Source organism: Thunnus thynnus, chromosome 13 (assembly GCF_963924715.1).
Source record: "Thunnus thynnus chromosome 13, fThuThy2.1, whole genome shotgun sequence".
Taxonomy (NCBI): Eukaryota; Metazoa; Chordata; class Actinopteri; order Scombriformes; family Scombridae; genus Thunnus; species Thunnus thynnus.
Window position 1 is genome coordinate 4,732,700 of NC_089529.1, and position 22,743 is coordinate 4,755,442.

At 38.4% G+C, this 22,743-nt stretch overlaps 1 protein-coding gene and 1 long non-coding RNA gene across 3 annotated transcripts in view; one reads left to right on the forward strand and one right to left on the reverse strand.

Moving 5' to 3' along the window:
* Nucleotides 1-9,063: 9,063 nt before the first annotated feature.
* b3gat1b (beta-1,3-glucuronyltransferase 1 (glucuronosyltransferase P) b) overlaps nt 9,064-22,743 on the forward strand; it is a 36,548-nt gene continuing 22,868 nt past the window's right edge. The window contains exons 1-2 of one of the 2 annotated variants that reach the window (XM_067607389.1): nt 9,064-9,307; nt 20,847-20,966. The gene's annotated coding sequence lies outside the window, so the exon portion shown is untranslated. The remainder of the gene's footprint in view (nt 9,308-20,846; nt 20,967-22,743) is intronic. The other variant, XM_067607388.1, reaches the window with a different exon arrangement.
* LOC137194993 (uncharacterized) lies at nt 15,524-20,794 on the reverse strand. The gene is made up of 6 exons (XR_010931041.1): nt 18,716-20,794; nt 18,166-18,358; nt 17,901-18,014; nt 17,145-17,184; nt 16,804-16,939; nt 15,524-16,692 (listed from the first exon to the last, which is right to left on the reverse strand). It is a non-coding gene; the product is annotated as an uncharacterized lncRNA (long non-coding RNA).

Sequence of the window (22,743 nt, forward strand, 5' to 3'; positions counted from 1 at the left end):
ATCTTGAATTCATCCAGGGATATCTAATTCAGCCCTTTCCAAGTGGCTGGGGGCAGGGATGTTTCAAGGGAGCTGAAACCATGAGGGCCTCCATTCCCATCTGTACACATTTTAGGGAGTGAAAGATAAACTGTGAAATGTATTTGCAGAGATGTGGTAATTTAATGATGGTAATTTGCCAAGAATGACTTTAAAAACAAAAATATACTGATGACTCAATCAAAATATGGACAAAGATGACCAGCCAACTCTGGAGTACAAAGCACAGTGATAAGTAAGAAGTTTTCATTTGACTGCAGATCTCAAACCGCAATAATAAGCAGAACCCAACATGTGAAGAATGTTCATTGTTGGTGTATGATTGTCCAAAGACATTAAATTACAAAATGATGAACAGGACACGTTTGTTTTCTGATATAATGCGTCATTTTCAGTTTGTCTTCATCAATATGTTGAGCTGTTCTTTGTAGATTGTAGAGTGGATTAATTCATTTTTTGTTGTTGTTTGTTTTGGGGTTTTTTTCTCCAATTAAATATTTATTGTTCCCAGTGGGGACAGTTAACAGGCCCAAAACCAAGTCACATCAACATGGACAAGACGGTTATCTTGCACCGTTTGTTATTGAATAATGAAGCAAGGCCATTTGGTTCATTAATAATTTATACTATGATATAAAATGACCTTGGGCCAAACCTTGGCTCAGAGGATGAAAGTACATGAACATCTGAATGGCAGCTTGATTGTGGTTTTACTGCAGTGAACTGAACATAATAGGCATATCTAACTGATAATCCCCATAGTTTGATTCAATTGCCCACAGTTTCCATTTTTTATGTCAGTACCTTTTCTGTGTAATTACACATCCAATCTAGTTCACATCACATTATAGCTCTATTTTGAAGTACTATACCATTTTTTTTCCGCAGAAGCATTCAGAGTGTCAAGAGATCTTCAGACTAAACAGAGCCACTTGACATCCTGCTTGTTTGAATTAGGAAAATAAAGAAGACTTACAGAGGTGTGATGTCTAACAGGGCTTAATGTCTAAGCCTAGATGTGCAAAAAAGGTTGTACAACTTTACAAACAATAACAATTTCAGGTTCCTACAAGGAGAACAAAGCGTCTGTGTTTATGTCAGCACTGCTGATCCAAAATTTGCCTCTTTACACTTATTCAGATGCAATTAGCTCAGCTTCACCTGCCCTCTCTATGAGCATGTAGGTGCAAACTTAACTGCTTCAAGACAGCAGTTGACTTTTGAAGTATTTAACTGATGAAAACCGTACAGGATAAAACACAGTAATTTGAATAGAATAAAGAAGAAGTCAAAGCCCCATTATAGGACAATATCAACTGACATGGTAGGGACCTTAAGTTGGGTCCTGGTACCAGGTCCTGTCTTGAACATGTCAAAAAATGCTTCAGCTATGCTTATGTGATTCCTAAATTAATGTGTTTAATCAAATTATCACACAGTAAATCTAAGGCCAGGTAGCAATATTCTAACATTAAAAACTGTACACAATGAGAGAGGGGGAGGAACAGACGTTACTAGGGGCCTAGCCATTCATTTTTTCCCCAGAGGCCCTTTGCAGGTTAATCCAGCCATTGGTCAACCAACTGTACTGTACGTAGTGAACAACAACAACAAATAAACAAACAAATAAAATACATAACAAAGCCCAAAAGCCTAGGCTTGCTGCTGTGGAAGAAAATAGTCTTTTTGAAACTGTTCAATCTGGTTTCCATCAGCAGCACAAAGACTGCCCTTCTTAAAGTCACAAATGACCTTTTAATGACCAATGATGTTGGCATGTGTTCCGTCCTTGTATTGTTTGACTTGAGTGCAGCTTTTGACATGATTGATCACAGCAGTTTATTAGACAGACTGAGGCAATGGGTCGGCATATCGGGGAGGGGTGAGTTGGATCCAATTTTATCTTTCAGACAGAAATTCTTTGTGTAACAACTATATGTCTGAATTTGCTACAGTCAAGTATGGGGTACATCAAGGATTTTTGGACCAATTTTTATTCTTGTTTTATATGCTCCCATTGGGTAATATTTTTCATAGCCATGGTGTTTCTTTTCACTGTTATGCTGATGACATACAGCTCTATGTCCTTGTTAAGCCCACTGACCTCAGGTGGGCCGCCTTTGTTGAAAATTCTGGCATGTGATGTTGACAGAATGAAAAAAAGACAGAGCTCAACTGTATGGGCAGTGCAGCACCCGGACAGTCTACAGCGCACACACACAGGAGTTATCTCTTGTAGTTCATCTTCAAAAGAGGCAGCAGTTGCAAGCATTTTTTTGATTTAATGAGTAAATAATAACCTTTGTGAGATGAACATGAAGTATATTGTTAGCTTTCTACACCAAAACCCAGAGACTAATGTGAGCGGAGCGGTACAGCGAACTCTAGAGGTAACAAACGAGACCAGCTGACCAACACAACAGCATTAAACAATTTAAACCAACTCTGGGATGAAGAAAATAAGTTGGTGCTCAAACTGTTTCTGCTCAAACTGTTTCACCTCAAAAAACCTGCACCCACTCAGCGTCTTGGACAGCGATGTCTTTCCCCGGAACTAACAGTGCAGCAGAGAGGCTGCTCTTCACTGCTGGAGACATGACATTAATAACAACACAGCGGAGCACTCCTCCCCCTCATTTTGTTATTCACATTCAGGCAGGAGACTGTAAGATGCTTTAAAATTAAATAATTCATTCATTAATGCAGTTAACTTTTTAAAATAAAAAGGCTGTGGACCATTTATCTTATCTGCCAGTTATGTTTCATATTGTATTTCAGTGGACTAAGGACACCAGTGAATGTTTTTTGGCATACAGTATACTGGAGCAAGAGACTGAAAATAGTGCCTCCTTTTCTATTCATTCACTTGAGAATCAGTTTTGAATTGAGTATCAGTTCTGAATCGAATTGGCACCCAAGTGTCGTGATAGTATCAAACTGGGAGATAAGCATATTGTCCTTTGTCACACCTTTATTTTTCATCTTTTGGTTCCATCTTGGTATAAAATTTAAATTCAAATTTAAATTTATAAATTTAAATCCCTATGAACACTTTTGTCTATCAAATTATGATTTTTTTTTCACTTAAGCACACAACACTCTAAAGGTGCATGCATAAACTGTGTAGGCCACACCACACATGTTCTCCAACCTTTGCCACCTTTGTCTCAAAAAAATCCAGGGGAAACCCTGTCTCTATAGGAGTGCCTAGTAGATGTAAGAAACTGGATGTCTAAGAATTTTCTTCAATTGAACTACTGGGTACCTGTCTGAATACATTAAGCCTGTTGCTACAAATCTTGTCTTGTTTGACTGTAATTTAAACTTTGAGCAGCATATTACAAAGCTTAACATGTTATTATCAACTGAGGAACATTGCCAGAATTTAACCTATTTTAAGATTTAAAGATACAGAAAACATTTTACATGCTTTTATCTCATCACGCCTGGATTACTGTAACAGCCTTTTTACATCCTAAATAGAAAAACTGTAGAGTGGCACAGACAATACAGAACTCAGCTGCCAGGCTTTTAACCAGAGTAAACAGGTTTGAACACCCCAGTTTTGGGTCTCTTTACACTGGCTTCCAGTATGTTTTAGAATTGATTTCAAGGTTATTTTAATTACTTACAAGGCTCTAAATGGTCTGACTCCTCAAAATATCTCAGATCTTTTATCCTTATACAACCTTGCTTGCACTTTGAGATCCTCAGGCAGGGGTCCTCTATCTGTTCCAGACTCTCGGCTGAAGACTAAAGGCCCAAACACACTGAAAGCGATAAGTGACCAACCTCATCTGATGCATGTCATTTGATGCTCCTATGGCGCACCGCAGGCATCAGATTTAAAATGCCAACACCACAGAATCAACGCAGATTTGTCCTGTTGTTCTTTGTATTTACTGCTGCATTAGTCGGATGTAGAATGAAAAGGAGAAATGCGTTGCGTCATGTGTTGAGTGTTAGAGGGTTATTTATTTTGTGCTTTAGAACGTAACCGCCATGAAACAATCAGAAAGAAACATTTATTTCTCTCATTCAAAAAACAGCTTTGGTTGCTGGGTACTTGACACTCAAGGCAGTTTGACGCACCTCGTAACGCTTTTGGTGCACGTTTGGCCATTTAAAACAATAGGTGCACTGTCAGTGCATTTGGGCCTTTAGGGCTTTTGAAATAAGAGCCCCAATGCTCTGAAACACCCTGCCCAAGGAAGTAAGGCAGGCTGAGTCAGTGGCTTCCTTTAAATCTAAGCTCTAAATGTACTTGTATCACACTGCTTTCCCTGATTTCACCTGATTCTAGTTTTTATTCTGTTTTATGGGTTTACTATCTTCATTTTTATGTTGCTTATGTTTATTCTGATGTTTCTGTTTTTGTTATGTGAAGCACTTTGTAACATTATTCATTATTAATGTTATTATTATTATTATTATTGCTGAGTCACGTTTCTGGCAACTGGATGAAAGTAAGTGCAATATATATTGTGCAATATATATTCTCCTTTTAGCTCTATTTTGCTCTCCACGAACTCCTGAGGGAAATATCTGTCTCTTTAGCTGCTAAATTCTCCACTATGTACCGGCTATGCTAGTTGCTAACTGTTTGGTGTGGGGTAGATAGTTTGTGGTGAGTTTTTAAAGTGTTTGGCTGAAAATAGCCACTTGTTGCGTCTGGAAACACTGTGAGAGTGTGAGAGTGACTGAAACGCACTGAAACGCTCTGTAGCATGAAACAGCAGAGTTGGGTGATCATTCTCTGTTCGCTCATGTATCAACATTCTAAGATCTATTGTCTATTGTGAGAGGTAATGGGAAACACACAGTCATATTAATCTCAATGCTGATTTAAACTTATGTTAACCAAGTATGTTTTATATGCCTTGTTCAATTGAGAAGTGATATCCTTTGCTTGCCACTGTCGCTGTCAAGAGGATGAGTTATGCAACAATAAGTGGAAGTAAAAGTTCACTGTTTTCTGAGTATTGTGTCTGCAGACGCATAAGCAAGAAAGTAGAAGTACGTGGTTAGATATGTGGATTAAGAGCATATAGAGAAGTAGATCAAACCAGACTGAGGGAGACAGAAATAACCTTAAGCGTGGGTGGTGAATTGGGGTAAAAAAAATGAAGGAGGAAGACAGCTCCTTTTCTAAGAAATGATAGACAAAGAGCCAATTGGGGTCCAAACAATAGATACACCCAAAAAGGGGGTGAAAACAAGGTATAAAATGCTCTGGCACGTAGACAAAAGCTCAGAACACAGGGCACTTTGCCAAATGCAGGTTTTTCTGTGAAGTGTTCTCCGAAGATCTTCGATAAATAAATTCAGCTGATACAAAGACATTACTCGACTGTGGTTTCGTTCTTCTCGCATCAACCAACTCGAGGAGGTTGCCTGAAAGGCTTCCTCAACACTATCTATAAAAATATTTATTATAGTAGCTTTAATGTAAAATGACCATTAACCTCTAGGCTAACGGCTCGCCTGGTTAGCACTAAAGTGATTAAAGTGGTTATTTAACATCTCTTGAAATTACATACTCTCAAAACAATAGATACAAACAGTAGCAGTGATATAATAAATGGAGAAATAACAATAATAACACTTAAACAAGTGCATAAAGAGTGGTGAGATGTTTGCCTATATTCGCTAAGTCTTCATTCCAGAAAATGTCAGTTGGGCAACAGCAGTTATGGAACTGTGAAGTCGCTAAGCTAGCAGCAGTAATTTAACCAAAACCAGCTTTTGCTGTAACATTTCACATTAGCTTGGATATTCTATCATCTCTATTAACAGTACTTCTTTATCCGTGTTTCTTAATGAGTGCAGGTTAAAAAAAAAATCTAGTAGGTTAAAAAAAAGGAGGGATTTGTCATCCTGTGTTAGCATGTGGAGTTGTTTCAGTCAAAGTCACCGCTCAGCAAGCGAACTGCACTTGAATCTGTTTGTTATTCTTCTGTTCAGTTCACAACACAAAGACGGGAGAATCACCTGCAGAATACCAATTGAGCTGGGGAAGTGATTTGTTTGCTGGTTTGGGAAAGCCTTGCTTCAAGGCTTTTTGTGAAGGATGAATTAACACACATTGTAGGCTGCCCATTGAGACACCCAGAGACAAAATACCCAGCCATTCAGCTTGGTTGAGCCATTTATTTTTTTTCCTTGCAACTTCCTTTGCCCTGTTCTCTCTCTCTCTCAGCCACTTTCCCCCACCATTGCTACAGTTTGTGCATGCCGTTGTCTGGTAACAGTGACAAGGTAGAAGAAGCTTTCCCATAAGGGACTTGCCTTAGCAATGCAATAACTCTACTTAATAACTCTGTACTTAAAATAACCTATAAGCCAAACAATGTATATTGAACAGCTCAAAAGCTATACTGTAGCTGACTATCTCAATCACAAACCCATCTGTGTATGTTTCCTGTCTTCATCAAGCTCCCCTAGCTTTATCATATTTACATGCAGTAGCCTATTTATCTATCTTTTTTAAAGAAACTATATTTTTCATGTTCCCAGTTTTCTGATGCACTAGCTGCAGGAAGGAGATTACTGTGCAGGGCTTTGCCCTAAATATTGCCTTCACCCCTCTGGAGACCAACTTCCAGGAGATCTGGAAGTCTGTCAAAATGCTTACAGAGTCCCCAGGCGCTTTGACCTACTTGTTCCTCTTGCAAGGCAAACTGTAGAGACATACAGAAACAGAAAAATAGTTCACAATTGTACAGCATCCAATTATCACCCACTGACACACACATCAATAACAGCGATGCGATGCCACGTTATTTTGCCAAAAACTGAGTTGACAAAAATCAGATGAAGGAAACACACATCACATCAGTGTATAGCATACTATGAAGCATCCTGCGACTACCTCCCACAACTTTGTGAGAGAAAAATTATGCTGCATTCTCACAGATGTACCATTGCAAAACTATCATTTGTTCATTTCCACCTCTCATGAGACCTGATGTACTTCCAGTACCTATTTCCACATTTTAAGGTAGACTTATGCAGCAAAGGGCATGGTGTTGTGCCAAGTGATAAACATTATAATCAAGAAGTAAAAATTCAGCTCTTTCTTTTTTGAGACTGAGATTAAAGATTGTTTGACATGATCCCACGCCATGTTGATTTAGATTTAAAATAACACCAAGATAATATGATGTGCAAAATCAAATCAGATAAGGCTTTGCTGCTGTTTGGCCAGGTATAATAACAGCAGGATGAAATCAAACATTTAAAACCCTGAGCTTTCTGCTGTCTATATTTAAGCAAACTCACCAATTTCTGAATCTTGGCAAAATATTAAAAACCATACCACAGGCTGATTATGGATTAAATACTTGTTGCATTAAGCATTTTTATAGAGTTGATTTTGCAATGTCACTGGAGCACAGATAAAAAATAAATCAATGCTGATTCGATTTTTGAGAGGACATGATGCAATCAAGGCACTTCACTATACAGCCCCATAACGAGGAAGAACATAAAAATATCTGCTGTTAACTTTTATTTTTTTCTCAACTAAAAGCTTTGCAGCACTTCCAGAAAAATAATGAAACTGCTCACATCCAGCCTTACTTACAAATTTCTGTGATTGGGGACAAAATTTAAACGCCAATTTAAAGGTCAGATTTCAAACTTTGAAAGGCCACAGCTGCTGCGCCCTTGGGTCTCATTTTGATGAAGCTGAGAGGGATGATGCATCTTGTTACTGACAGAGAGGCCTGCATCATGAAGAAAAAAAACACATTTATTTTCATTAAAACTCTATATACACAAATTGAACATAAATGGTGCATTATATCTGTAGACATGGATCTCTCTAATGCATTTGAAATGCAGTCCACTAAATTACAGCAACTCGTGACATATTAAACTTTTCATTAGCAAGATTATGGAGATAAAGTACTTCCTCCAATTATAGTGCGCTATTATAATGGACAGAATACTTCAGACAATCACTCTTTAAGAGAAGGTGTAAAATACATCTAGGCAGTGGTGTTTACATCTTTCTTGAAGTGTAGTACAATAGCTCAGTACTGGAGCAGAAAGATTTCAAAAGATGATTGATGGCTTCCAAGGGGTTATTTCACTTCATCAGTTCTTGGCTGAAGTGAACATCTTGCTTAAAACAACATTGTTTTCTTGCCATTAGTCAATATAGTGAATAGTAGAGTCTACTAATGTACACACTAATGTGGCTTTACAACTGCTTCAGTGAGCCACTTGGATTTTTATATTGTTTTCCAATTACTGATGTGTCACATGATGCGTAGCCACAATCCATTATTTAGCAAAGGTTAGGCTCAAGTTTGGTGGATTACCCTCAGTAGCATAGCATTTCTTCTAAATGTCACACCTTTCAAAAAGAGGGAAAGTAGCACTTAATGGTTCCTGAGGGGTGATCTTTCAATGTCAAAAAATGTAATTGCGTCCCACAGCTTTTGAAGGCGATTTTGTGTTTGTTTAAATCAGTAGATGTCCATTGTTCACGTTACATGCAGCCTATGAGATTGTCAGAATCTTTTCACAATCTCTGTGTCTTTGTTAGAGTATAGAGTAATGCTGCTTCTTCATATCTTCCCCTCTCATCCTCTTGTACTAGTGTAGGCTGTCGATCTCTCTCTGGTACATGTCAGTAGCTGCTTGTTTCAGACAGGATGGGGGTTGGTCCTGCCCTCGAAGCAGAGACTCCCTCAGTCCCATATAAATACACTCACAGATGTCTTGCTTCAAGCCGTGTCTGCCTCTCTCTCTCTCTCTCTCTCTCTCTCTCTCTATCTCTCTCTCTCTCTCTCTCTCTCTGTCTCTCCTGCTGGAATCAGACAATTAATAGTAAGACAGCAAGAAAAAGGAAGCCCGGGGCATTCATTTGGTGCAAAGGGGAAAGGGGAAGCAGAAAGGTGAAGTGGGAGAAGAGGAGAGACAGAGTGACAGAGAAATGAAAGAGCAATGGGAGGAGAGTAGAATAGAGGGAGGGTTTAGTGCCAAATAAGCTGCTCTCTCTTCTCCCACATCTCAGTCTGTAAGCACTGGAGCACAGCGTGAGCTGAGGAGCACAGTCCTGACATGCACACCTGTAATCATTCTTTCAGGGATGCAGCGTTCATGTATGAGTGGCAGCATCACTGTTGAGACGTTAACGGCGGCAAAGGGTGTTTTAAATCTGTTTTGATGAGATCATTTGAGCTCGGAGGCAGAGGCAGCGGAAGAGAAGGCGACGTGCAGAGAAGTGGATGCTGAGCTGCTTCAGTCTACAATTAAGGTAGCTCTGAATCTTTTCTTTCCTTTAATATGTCAGCTTTTTGAAATATATGCGGTATGGACAGAAAGGACATGCATTGTGATTGTTTATGGGTGTCTTTTTTCATGCTTCCCTGGGTCTAATATCATAGTGTATGTTGAACAAGAAAAGATACAACAGAGATGAGTTTGTCAAACCCTCTGGTATCTGGCTCAACTACAGAGAACTTTCAGGTTGACAAGTGATCCACAGTGGACTACTGAGAATCATGGGCACTTCAGATTAGAGTGCATGATATGTTAAGGATCTTTGTACATTTTTAGAATCCCTTTGTTGTTTCACACATAGTCACAGCATGAAATCTGGTCTGGCTTGTGAAATACTGTCACTACAGTAACAATGATCATCTGATCGAAAAGAGTGATACCCTAATATGATCCGTGTTTGGAATGCTCACTGTCAAACCTGTGTTCGCTGGGATGTAGCCTGTCTTTCTGGGCTCTGTTCAGCACTCCTGAAATGTAAATCTTTTAATTAGACTTTGGATGATCTTCAAGAGGTCTTTCTGGCATCTTGCTGCCAACTTGTCTGGAACAACTGCAGATAATCCAACACTGTTTTCTCAAAATACATGCGACTAATGAAGTACAAACATCTGCAATTTAATATGTAAGATATATTTTACTCTTTTTGCACTACTTCAGCTCGCAATGATTTAGATGTGAGCTGTTGCACCCTGAACAAACTGTAGATCAGTGTAAGTGTTATTGATGCGCACTCACAAATGAGTTGCAAATCAATTACTGACAAGGATACTACTGAAATACCAGATTTTTAAAATGTGGCCAGAGTAATGTGTGATACACTGCTCAGTTTTTTAAACTACCTTTTGCAGCATTACAGTTACATTACCTTAACCACAGCATACATTTTGCTGTTTTAATTGTCCAGTTGATTCCTATGAAAAGACTTTTTGGTCTAAATGATCAGCACAGAAAAATATCCATGGTTTCACTTTTTACTCCTCTTTAAATGCTCATTGAGTCTTACTGTTCATTTACACAGTGACACATGAGCTATGAATATGGAGTAAAAAAAACATCCAAACTACCCCCAGACTTCATTAGTGTCATGTATTTTGAGAGAGCAGTGTTAGATAATCTGCAGTTGCTCCAGATAAATTGGTAGTAAGATGCCTGAAAGACCTCTTGAAGAGGAACAGTCACTAGGAGTTTATCTTTTTTTCTCATTGAAATTGTGTTAATTGTAAGTGTGACATACTGTGCAGATGTTTTTCCTGCTTTAAGAAACTCCATGCAATTTAAAATTCAGTATCGAGAGAATTCCTGAGAATCTTTTTTTGTGCTACATCTCAAAGCAAAAACAAACTCTCATCTGTTCGCAGTGTAAAACATGAACCTGTGCTGCACTCACCTCGATGTTAGTCAGTTCTTGACTGAACCTGCAGCGCTTCTTTTCCACATTATTTGTATAGACATTTGTAATGAAGTCTAACAATTTCAAATTTGCACTTCACTCACAGGTCTGTTCATTAACAAATTGCTCACAAATGTTTTTTGTTGAAATATTTTGGTCCAGTATTAAAATCTGCTTGGAAATTCATCAAAGGACTATTTCATGGAGCATTTAAAATCCATCCCAATCCTTTTGTTTCTGCATCAGTTCATGTGTAATTTATATTGAATGCATCTCAGCAAAATTAAGAATAGCTCAGAAGGATATTCAAGAGAAAATCATTACGCTTTGAACCAACTCTGCAGGCCTATCGTGTTTTTTATCTGCATACTCCGCTGTGCTCTTGATGTACATTACAGAAAAGTGCCTTTGAGTCACATTGTATGAGGCTGTTTCTGCCCACTTGAAAGCTGGTTCAGATCAGAGACAAATTCTCACTTCAAGCGGAGGGATTGCTGCATGAGCAGATCAATACACAGAGAGGGTCGTTGCCAAACCAGCACTATCATCCTACGAAACAAGATGCTGACTCTTCTGAAGTTCACACTGTACTGTCATCTTTCATGTCAGATGTACAATAAGTACTATAGTCAAACAGGAACAGTATCATCAACACTTATTTAAGTATGGGAGTGTTCAATGACTGACTGATTTTATATTTATTTGAAATATTCACTCCACAAAGAAGCAAGATTTGGTTATCAAGTGGTTTGGTTACTTTCACATATCCAGTGATATATCTCAAAAACATCTACGGGATAATACTATTCATCTAGCAAAAGCATCAGGTCAGTACTTAAGTTTTAAGTTCCCATTAGCCTGAGCTCTAATTTGTTGAATTAATTAACAAATGTTAGCAGGCTAACATGCTAAAATAAGACATTGTCATTAAACCTGAGTGGAAACGGTGAAACTTCCTGTGGCTCAGGAGGTAGAGCGGGTCGTCTACTAATCGGAAGATCAGCAGTTTGATTCCCGGCTCTTCCAGTCCGCATGTTGAAGTCTCCTTGGGCAAGATAATGAACCCCAAATTGCTCCTGATGGCTGTGCCATAGGTGTATGAGTGTGTTTGACTGGTTAGTTCCCTCTGATGGGCAGGTTGGGACCTAGCATGGTAGCCCCTGTACCCATTCAGCGTATGAATGTGTGTGAATGGGTGAATGTGACTTGTAGTGTAAAAAGCGCTTTGAGTGGTCGGAAGACTAGAAAGGCACTATACAAGTCCATTTACCATTTACCATTTAAATATTGCAAAAACGTTTTGACACATGACTGAGGTGGAAAAGGTGTTAAGCAATAAAAGCAAAATGTGACAAAGTGCAATGGAAACAGACTTAGCGAATAAATCATGACATACATGAAGCATGTGACTTAAACCATAGATACATATGTAACATTCATATGGTGTCGGAATAATCCGAAAAATTAGTTCCCAACTGGGAAAATTCATGTGAAGGCCCTCTCAAGTCGCAATAACAACTCGGAAAGTCGGCGAAAAGTTTGGTACATGACACACACAGAAACATAGCAGACAAAAGTAGATGTTTGGTTGATGGCAAGAAACTTTTATTAATTCACATATTGTATATCAATTTTTTGTACACATGTAATTTGTAATATGTTATTAGTTTGCAACCATTAAATACTGTCCACGTAGAGTGACCTAGATTAGTTAGAAAAGTTAACCCTGAAACCAAGTCAGGTTAAGTAATATTTAAGTGTTTTTAGGGAATTTACTGGTGCAGCAACAAGTCAAGAGACAAAATACCACACATCTCCTTTGTAGCGTCCATGTTGTTTCCACATTACAACTTAAAAGCTCATGAACACACCGAAGTCGAAAGAACGACTTCCCAACTCAAGCAATTCTTGGGACCATCCAATGAGCATGCGAAAGCAACAATACACATAGATAACTCATTGGGTGCTGCTGTTCATTGGAGTGATGCGTCATTGCAGCCGCCATATTGGTCAGGGGAAGCCCTTTGGTTTGTTACATGCAAGACATGTATTCATGATATAGGATACATGGTTCAATTAAAAAATGTGAGTTTTCGTATCAAAGTACTTTATCTTATGTAGATAGTAACAGTAATAGTTCTATAATATAATATTTAAAATGAACTCACCCTATGTAATTAGTTTCTAAGTATATTCTTTTTTCTTACTGCCTGTAAAATGGCTACCATGATGTCATTTTGTTTGTAATTTCAGAAATACATGCTAATTTACATTTAAATTTGGACATAATATGGACAAAAAACATACATACAGTGTATCAGCAGGGTTGTGCAGAGTTGCAGTGTAATAGTTACACATTCTGAGAAACAAATGCTAGTTTTGTACAAGTGAAAATAAATGACCTAGGGCTGCATGTTCACACAAGAGAGATGAACAATACAAACTTAGCTTTAATCTCATAAATATACAAATATATACAGTGTATCAGCAGAAACAATAAATCCTAATTTACATTTTAAGTCACACAGAAACAATAAATGCTAATTTACAGTGTATCAGCAGCAAAAGCTACACATTCACTTCAGGATTTACATGTTCACTCATAATGTCACAACAGAGAAGTTCTTCTCTAACAACCCTGTAACAACATTACTTTACACAGCTTCTTCTTCAAGCTGCCACTCTGCAATTGTGGAGTGTGAATTTTTGTTACATATTGCCTCAACTTATGAAAGCTGTTCTAGATTAAAGATATGAGGCCAAAGTGTATGGTCAATATGGTCACAAAGATCAAACACATCTTCAAAATCTATGTTTGCTATGACAACACGGTTGACCAGAGACAGTGTATTGATGTGCTGCAGATGAAATGTTTGTGGCCCGTCGGATGCAGTGCTCTGCTGAGCACTACCTTGACTGTACCTATCATCAGACCTGCATTGTTTTTCAAGGTTAGCAGGTGATAGCCATCACAAAATGATGCTGGTACAGCCTTACAAACCAAACTGTTACAGCATACATCACAAAGCTGCTTCATGCCTGATCCTGCCTGACAACAAAATCTGCAATGTAAACCAGAGCATTCTCGGTTAGGCAGTCAAAGCTAGCTGGCAGGTAGCTGTGGTCCAACACCACACTAGCGACATTCTCGGATGGAGAGGATGCAATGTCAGAGTCCTCAGCTGGCGCTACAGATGACATGTTGACAGCTGCCAGAGACAGAGTGTCATCCTGTGCTCTGATGTTGCCTGTGTTTCCTGGAAAAATTAGTGGCAGACCATGAGACTGTGGAAAATACTCTTAAAGTGAACCACACTTGGGTTGTCGTTCCATCCACCTGGAAATTATACAGGAGATAACTTAATCATGTATTGGGTTTTTTTGTTGTCTTTTTTTTCTTTTTTTTTAACCAAATTTAAAATTTAAGATGTAAGCCTTCTATCTTAATAGAATTGTTCACTTAAGCGTCAGCTCCTACCTGAGGCCCTGATGGAATTAAAGAGGAGCTCCAAATGGTCCTGGCTGAAGCTGTATGTGCACACATACTGCTGTGACTGAAGCAGCTCTGCTATCATCAGGGTCAATGTTGATAACAAAACTAGTCACAGACGGATACCTTTGAAAGATAGAAAAACATCAGTATGCAAATACTTACTGTATAAAACCATAAACCCAGTCTTATTAAGATATTTAACAATTTTAAAGTACATATTATCATATGATTCTAACTAGAACACACATGGAAAATAGAGGAAACTGAACCCAACTGAGAACTACTTTTGTAGTAATTACGAAAAAACAGCACATGCAAATACTCAACTAGAGATATCCTAATGTAGTAATGATTGCTTTTTACAAATCTTAACACATTACCCAAACTTACTTCTTCTGGTACGAAGTTCCCAACATTTTTCAAGTAATCAAATGGATAAAGGTACCAAAAGAGCACCACACTGGAACAGCAAGCAGATGTTTTTTGAACACATCAAAGAAAATCAAATGAACATAGAACTAAACACCACAAAAGTTTCAAAGAGTAAATCTTTCTGAAGCAATGGCTTTAGGTCAATGAAAGTAAACAATCTAGAGTTAGCTTCAGTATGGTTATATTATTATTATATTCTTCTGGTTATTGTTTGTTCCATTTTTGAAGGCCCTGCAAAAGGAAAGCTTACTCTTAAAATGTTAGTGAAGGCAAACATCTCTAATAAGCCAATTCTAATAATCCAAGGTATGCTTCATTTATTTTACTCCAGCTGTTGAGATTATTGATATTAAGAAATGAAACATTCACCAACATCTAAGATCAACACTGCAAATATTTTCCCTGGCACCAACTAGTGCTACTATTTAGGAAAACTTTGCAATATATAAAGATTCTGACAGGCCTAATGGTGGCATTTACTTTACTTATGAAAAAAAACAAACACCTCTTTGGGCGATAAAGTGGAGTGCCATCATTTATTGTCAACATAGTCAAGTAAAGCTTCAGTCATCAACTCTAATGTCTCTTCTCTAGTGGAGTCTTAAAGCCTTTGGCACATGGATCTCTGCTGTTTCGTCACATCAAACAATCTGTCAGTCACCTAAAAGAAATATTCCTTATGGCTGGTAAACATTGAAATTATACACACACTGTAATACAGCTGCAAAGCTTCAACAATCCATGTATATTAAATGCCAATCAAACATTTTAGAGAGAATTATTTTGTTTATGGACTAAAATCACTCACACAGGTTTCATAATAGAGCTGCAACTAACGATTATTTTCATTGATAATTAATCTGTCAGTTATTTTAACAATTAATTAATTAGTCCAAAAATGTCAGGAAATAGTGAAAAGTGCTCATCTTAATTCACAAGTGACTAAGATGTTATTTTGTGCGACCAATGGTCCAAAACCTAAAGATACTCAATTTATAATGATATAAGATAAAGAAAAGCAGCAAATTCCCACATTTTGAGAAGCAGGGAACAGAAAATGTTTATCATTAGTGCTTGATAACCGACTTAAAAGATAAATTGATTATCAAAATTGTTGCAGATTAATTTTCTGTCGATTGACTAATCAATTAATCCACTAACTGTTGCAGCTTTATATCCTTATACATTACATTTACACAATACTTAAAAGTAGAAGTACCGATGAACTTTTCAAGGATCACCTCAATAAATTCAGCTGTTGGAGAACAATTCTTGAGCTGTGTTTACCCAGCTTGCTCAAGCACGTGCAGAGACTTTCCCACAGACCGGCTTAATGTCTGCGCTGCCAGGGACACCTCCATCTTCTGAGTGCTGAAGTTTATGTGCTTTCTTATGATACTGTTGGCAGCATGCAGACCATCTTCTTCCTCTTCATCATTCAGCTCTGATATGCAGCTCCATCTCACTATCCCAGCGGGACTGATGATGGCTGTATGCCTATAACATGTTCCTAGCCAATTTCAATGTGTGACATGGGTCCATCATCACAACCACTTTTTCCCCTGTAGATTGGTGGGCAAAATATGTCTGGAGAGGCTTCAAAGGATTCAGTTTGAGCTGGCATTGAAGCATAGTGTACATGCTGATGTTGGAAAAATGCCCATCCATTGTTGTACACAGTACTTTAATGCCTCGCTCATGTAGTGCCTCAGAGGCATGCAGCAGTTCAACCTTTTGGGTGTCTTGTGTCAATGTCTTGATAAAGAAGTAGGCAATGGGTGTCTTCCAGTGGCCTTGCAGTTTAACAACTATAAACACAAATGCTTCACTTGCCACACTGGTCACATCAATGCCGTCTCCAAGATCCACAAAGCCTGTCATTGTTTGTGTGTGAGAGTCATACTGACCCTGCCTCCTGATGGCCATGGCATCCACCATAAGACACACTTGACCGAATCTTGCCAGATCTTCAGTTTTTCATTGTTGTAGCATATCTAAAAGTTATATGTTTAATCCAGGCTTGGCATCCACACTCTGCAACCACCTGTTTCAGGTAAAACAATAGATAATGTGTAGACACCACAACACATACTGACATATCACCTGTTATATTCATTTTTGATGAGTGTGAGGATGTGGAAAGGGTAATATTTACTTTTGAAGAGTGTGAGGATGTGGGAGTGGTATCTTGATTGATTCTCAAGTAGCTGGAGGCGTTAGGTCCATGCAAATGCAGCGTTAAAGCAAATTCCCTTTGAGTGCTCAGGTATGGTGCGGCTTAAAGAGTTCAACTGGAAGATATGAAAAGTTTGGGAAAACAAGCTACACATTAATGATGAAACCAGCACAAAACATGATACATTACAATTGTGGGATAAACATTAGATTACATATGTGTGTATTTTTACATATTAAAGTATTGACATGTTACAGAAAATTAAATTTTGAGAAAACAGTCAGATACTTTAATTAGAAAGCATTAAAGGTTCTATTTACATGGGTTGGGGCTGACTGTCTTGGAGTGAGAGATGCTTTGCTGAAACATGGTGTAAAACACAACGATAGAGATATGTATATGAGAAGTGTAAGCGAGGAAAAAGACATCACGTGCAATAATCTCACACTGCGAGCACCAGGATGTTGACTGCAGCTCATTTAACGGCCACAGATGTCACTAATGAGAAGGAATTTCTGATTCCTACATATAGAACCTTTAAATGAAATGATGTAGGCTAGTTGGAAGCTCAGTCAGGTTAATTTCTAAAGGAGTGTTTTAAAAAAAATAATAATTCAAAAAAATAAAATTTTATCAACTGTTGTTTTTCAGTAAACATTTCAGAAACAGTGGTGAGACTACAATCAAAATGTGTGTGATGAGACATAAATTTAAATCACTACAAAATTATAAATGTTATACATGCATTTGTTGAAAGGAAGTGGCTGCGTAGTTCATCCAACCAGAGTAGAAGTCAAGATTCTGCTGCACTTCCTCTGCTAGTATATTTTTGTTTTTTAAATCCTCTAGCAGGGATTTCACTGTCTTCTTTTGGCTTCTTTCCCTATCCCCGGCATTTCTTAAGTCCTGTTGCAATTCCTCCACCTTCTCCTGAGGCTCAATTAACTTTTTTTTCTTTAACTGGGTCAAGGGCATACTGATATATTAACTTAAATATAAATATATTCTCCTCATTTTATAAATGTCACTTGATATAAGCCCAGCAGAGGTGTTTAAAACAACAATCGTCTCCTCACTGAGGTTGACTCCTCCAGGTCCTCTGAGAGCTCAACATGACCATCCAGACATTCTGCAGCTGCTCTCTTTTTTGCTTTTTGAGACGTCCTGCTTGACCTGGATGTACTGGGCACCTGGAGATAAAGTAAATTATTTAAGTAGGAACCATTTGTAGAAGTGTATTTTAGTGCTGGGTTTAGTGGGCATTACACGTGTTAGTGAAAGATTAAGATTATATGACAAAATGTCATTAGTTATATAGAAACAACTTCCAATGACACTAACTTTGCAAATATGGTCAGGAAATGTATAAACTGACGGGATCACTCATTCCTTTAAACGAGCTGTCTGTCCAGTCCTGTCAAAGTCTTCTAACTTGAAATGACAGCTGCAGACGCTTGAACAGTCATTTGGCTCAAAGTCTCTTCTCCTCAGTGCTGCTGTCCATACCTGTCTTTTTACTTTATCTTTTGGGAATCTATACACAAAACAAGGCCATCTGAACAACACTATGCAGTTCTGCATGCTTTCGTAGGTACAATTAAGGCATAATATTATAAATTATCTATAAAATAGATAATTTAGGACTATTTAACACAATAACACATACAGCAACATAGCTCATTGACATTTTCAGCATCTTACTGATATATTACTTTTATAAAAATGTTCATCTTTTTTTTCTTTACCTGACATAAATTGACTTTAGTATTAGCTTAATTTAGTATCAGGACAGTCACTTAACTTTATGTTAGCTTAAAAGAAGGATTACGTATCGTGATATATCAAATTCAATAAATTTGTGACAGTAAAATATTGTAAAACAACTTATTACCTGTGAAATTGTATTCCCTGTTGCTTAGTTTTGGCATTTCTTTCTTTGGAACATCCAAAACCAGCACAAAAGTCTGACATTTCTATGAAATGGGTATAAAACCCAGAAACGGGTCAGTCAGAACCAGTCAGAACCCCTGTGCAAGATGGCAGCGGCAGAGACCCATCTCACAAGCCTGAATGTGGCATATAGCCCATATCGATGGATTTAAACAACCACTGAAGTTTCTGCTCCACTGAAGAGATGAAAAATAGCGGCCAACAAAAACATCACATCTGTGTGGATAAATAAATGTCATATTATCTTTTCTACAGTTTTCACCATTTTAGGTTTGACTGCTGCTCTTTTAATTACATCATCTTGCGCCTTCTTCCTCTGCAATAGTTTAAAGAGGCACTGCACACTTAAATGTGTTAAATGAACTTTAAACTAAATTATATGACTGTACTGTGATGAAACACATCAATGTTGAAAGTGTTTCAACCTGTCATTTGCTGTCAGCATTGGCCCTGCCATGTAGAGTCGGCTGTTTCGGAGTTCTCTACGTCATGAACTTTATATAAATGGTAGAATGTTAACGCCTACCTCCCCGAGAACTGCACTCATTTTCAAATATATGCTAATCAAGACAGTTTTAGTTTCAGGAGCTAATAGCAGCTAACAGTAGCACTGACCTGCTGGAGGAAATCTCTCCATCTGTGACTGTCTGTGGGAGGAAACACTGCTGGCAGCCACAAAAACAACAGAAATCCTCTTCACATTTCATCCAGTAGCTCTTTAACCCTCCGTCTATCTGTTTCTGCAGTTATCAGCTGGTAAATTCTTGTTTTAAAATGGTAAATCACAGTGCAATCGGAGATCCACTGTTACTGAACCTGTCGGCTTCCTTCCGCCAACAGTCACAGATGGAGAGATGTCCTCTAGTAGGTCTAAAGTTGCTAAAATTGTCTTCATGTGAAAATAAACCAAGTTACAGACAGGTTGCCCACTTTTTAGCAATTTTCAAAATTATGCAGTGGGTGGAGTTAGGCTCAGACCTGGATGTGAAGTTACATACATTTTCTTTTAGCAGTTTTCTGAAAATATTGTCATAATCTACTCTACATTTGGATGGAGACCTAGCTATTGTGAACATGTTAGCATGCTGATGTTAGCATTTAGCTCAAAGCAGAAACTCAAACTGAGTAACTGGGAGACTGGGAGCAGGCTTTCAGACCAAACACAAGGGGTTGCCTTGGTGGGTTTCAGGTACAATTCAAGAAGTCCAGTTTGAGTGACAAATCCATCCGTTACAGTTTTGAAAAACTAGATTATGCTAGCTGGAGTACTCCGAAAGAAACCTGGATACTGTTGCATGTATATGTCTGGACCAGTTTCTGACTGCTGCTGACTACCTGCACAGGCACAGCTGCAGTATGTTGCTATAATGCTTAGACTGCTAATATATAATAACCCAATATTTGGCACTAGTACACAGACTATGGACCTCATATGATAATAGTGAACGCCATTTCTATGTGGTATCAAAGTGATTAAGACAACAACTAAGTTATGCTCCCCAAAATATATATAAAATGATGAATATGACCTTTTGTAACAACCTACATTATTAAACAAAGGGACAGAGTTGCCTATGCGTTACTTTGTGTCAAGAAATGTGGAAGGAGATTCTCCTATCCTTCATTGTTGTGCTGCTGCTTGACTGGTCAAATAGGAGGCAAGACTGCTTCATCTTCACACTTCCCATTAGCCATTCCGTTCTAGCATAGTTCCCATCACAAAAAGACCTAGCTTTTCCCTTAGTTCTCCCCTGAGTCAGGTCCTGCGCCAGGGTAGGCCTCTCATTCTGTTTTATCTTCAGTTACAGCTCAAAGGCAAGCTTAGTAAAGTCACTCTTTACAAGAAACTCAAGGTCCCCATCTCCATCCATTCTGCTAACTTGCTAACTGATTTCGCAGGTGCTACGTGTATTAGGCTAGCTGGATGGAGACTCAGTGCAAGTTTAGTGAGAAGCCAGGTTCAACCTGGCCTCCCTTGTTTCTTTTTAACGATGAATTAACCATTCACTGTTGAGCTCAGTCAAGCCTAGACTCAATCTTATTGGCTAAATGTTTACTTTTTTTCTCTAAAGGAAGCCAAGCAAAGTGTGGGCAGGCTTCCTTTGGCCTCCGAGAGAAACCATCTCTACAGAAGACGGTTTTCCCTTGTGCAACAGATGCTGAGCCTCCACAGAGTGACACATCAAATCCAGGTAAGTCTCCCATTCCTGGCTATAAGGTGGATAAGCCAAATTTGCAACGTGATGTTGGCATTTAGTAGTGCTAAACCCGCTATAAGCCAAAGTGGTCTCATTTTCAATAGCCACATTCAATTAGTTAAGTTTCACCATTTTAATGAAAACAGGCCCTGCACTCCTACTGGGCCCCCAATATTGTGGCAAGCTGTAGTTATGTCATTCAAACATGACAGACTGGACACTGCTTCTAAGCTAACAGACAGCTTTAATTGCAATTAAAACCTGCTGGCAACTGAACATTCACAGTAAAACATTAGGCAAGTCATTTCTTACACTACAAACGCTACTAATGGTGTCAACTAATACAAACTAGTAAATTCTCAACTAAAGCAAATACACATACTTAAAATAATCTCTAAAAGCAATTATTTAGGGTTAAATACTCGTACCAGGCCAACAGTGCATGAATAACAAGAAAAATAACAGAAAAAGGCTAGTTTTTTCATGGTTTATTTGTTTTATTTTACATAAACATAAAACATATACAATAGTCATACAAAAAAATAACATAACTTACATCACAAACACAAACAAAAACAACAGACATGCCACATATACACATATACAAACATACATATATGTACATACATGTCAAGTACTATATGTAATTGTGGTACAAAAACAATAACTTTTACAGCAATTTAAATTAAATACATCATTCTATAGAAGGAACAAAATTAAAAAGCCAGATAATTTTATGATATCATAGAAAAAGGCTTGAGTTTACAGTCTCTCAAAGCATGCTGGGAGATATGGAGGCGGGACAACTCCGGGACACTACAATATTTTCCTATAGCAAGCCGAGAACCACCACTAGTGGGCGCTCGACTGATATCTGAGCAACAAATGAACTTGACTTGACCTGTCCAATACAGCAGCTAGCAAAAGTCCTTACCTGTCATGAGAGGAAAATGAAACGTACCTATTCTAGTCGTGCTGAAAAATGTCTATACACAATATTCAGCTCAACAACACAGAGATGGGAGCTTTTCAAGGAGAATGTCCCACAGATGACCTTCTAGGCCATATCCAATATGCAATGGGAGTGCCACGTGGAAAGTGTCAAAGTCGCTACCATCTACCCGAATCATGCCACAGAGCAAGGTGACAGTGAAACCACTTCTGCAGCCAGAGGCCTAGAACAGGATATAATGTCATGGAAATTCCTGCTCACCGTTATCGTCTGGTACAACGTTTTACATGAGGTGAATCACGTCAGCAAGCTGCTCCAGAGCCCACAAGTGGGAATCGATGTGCTACAGTGCGAGATGGAATACGTGTGTTCTGAAATAAAGAGAGAATGGCCTTTCATCCACCCAAACAGATGCCAGAAACATAGCTAAAGAGATGGGGATGGCAATGGTCTTTCCTACTGCATGAATCCAAAAACCAAAATGTCAGTTCCAGCCCCAAAATGCAGATCCTTCCCTGACAGTGACACCCACTGAACAGTTTGAGAGAGACGTTTTCCTTCCACTGGTGGAGTCTGCCAACACAGGCATTAACGAGCGCTTCAAGCTGATGGAGTCCTTTTACAGTCTGTTTGGCCTCATTTATGGAAGAGATGAAATAAAAAGCCAACCAAAGTCGCACACCAAAATACAGCTGCATAAACATGGTGAGGATATTTGACGATGTGGATGCTGAGGACCTTTTGTGCGAGGTATCGGCTGCAGTCAGTGCCGTGTCTGCAAAAGAAACCACTGGCCTGCAGCTTCTTAGCTACATTTAC